The sequence below is a fragment of the Octodon degus genome, unplaced genomic scaffold (genome assembly GCF_000260255.1).
Source record: "Octodon degus isolate 3935 unplaced genomic scaffold, OctDeg1.0 scaffold00204, whole genome shotgun sequence".
Lineage (NCBI taxonomy): Eukaryota > Metazoa > Chordata > Mammalia > Rodentia > Octodontidae > Octodon > Octodon degus.
Window position 1 is genome coordinate 4,437,786 of NW_004524780.1, and position 1,309 is coordinate 4,439,094.

A 1,309-nucleotide genomic window follows, 5' to 3' on the forward strand; every position below is an offset into this window, starting at 1 on the left:
ATGTCTTTATGAGTTAAATGTGTTTCTTGTATACAGCATATTGTTGGATTTTGTTTCCTAATCCACTGTGCCAGTCTATTTCTCTTGATTGGTGAATTGAGTCCATTTACATTGATGGTTAGAATTGAGATGTACTGACTGACATTTGACATGTTATTAACCTGTTGTCATTTACTCCTTTTTCTCCTGTGTTTAATTGCTCACCCTATTTAGTTGGTTGCTTCCGATCTCATTCGTGGTTTGCTGATCATTCTGGTCCCTCTCTAGAACATCTTCCAGTATCCTTTGTAGGGTTGGCTTTGTCATCATGAAATTCCTTAGCTGTTCTTTGTCATGAAAGCATTTCACTTCTCCATCAAACTTGAAAGAGTTTTGCAGGGTATCGTAGTCTGGGCTGGAATTTGTTTTCAAAGGGTACTTCAAGTACTCTGCTCCATGCTCTTCTTGCCTGCGTGGTTTGTGAAGAAAAGTTGGCCTTAATTCTGATGGGTTTTCCTTTGAATGAGATCTGCTTCTTTTCTCTAGCAGCTTTCAGTAGATTATTCTTGTGCTGAATTTCTGGGATCTATATGTCTCTGTGTGTTTTCCATTGGGTTGAGATTACTTGGAGTTCTATATGCTTTGGTTTCCTAAATGTCAGAATGTTTCCTCATATTTGGGAAAATTTCTGCTATTACTTCTGCCCTTATTTTTTTAATGTCATTTGTATTGACTCCCTCTTTCTCATTGATGCCTATTAGTCTCACATTGTTCATCTTTATATCATCTTGCAGGTGATGGATTATTCTTTCCTTCGTCCTCGTTGTTTTTAAGGGATCCTTTCTTACCTTTTCCCTAGCTACACCAGCATCTTCAAGATCTGAAACTCTGCCTTCACATTCACTTAAATGGTTTTGCAAGCCTGTGATTGAGATTTTAATTTCCTCTATATCTCTTTGACTCTGCTTCATGTGATCTATTTCTTTCCTGTATTGCTCATTCAAGGATTCCATCATTTTTCTAATCTCTATTTTTTTTCTCAATGTCTTCTTTAGAAGCAGTTAGAAATTCTTTTTCTGCAGTGTTTTTTCAGATTGGGTTTCCTGCCTATATTTCTGTAGGTGCTTCTTTACATCATCTGCTATGAGTTCTGAGAGTTCTTTTTTTATTTCTGAAAAGAGTTGCTCTCTGAGTTCCTCTATATCTTTCTGCTGTTGCTTATTTACTATCAACGCTCTTAATTCATACATTTGAGCTGAGCTAGTGTCCTCCGCACTTCTTCTGGGTGAGCATTGGCTTTCCTCCATATGTTTCTGCATTTGATTCTTTA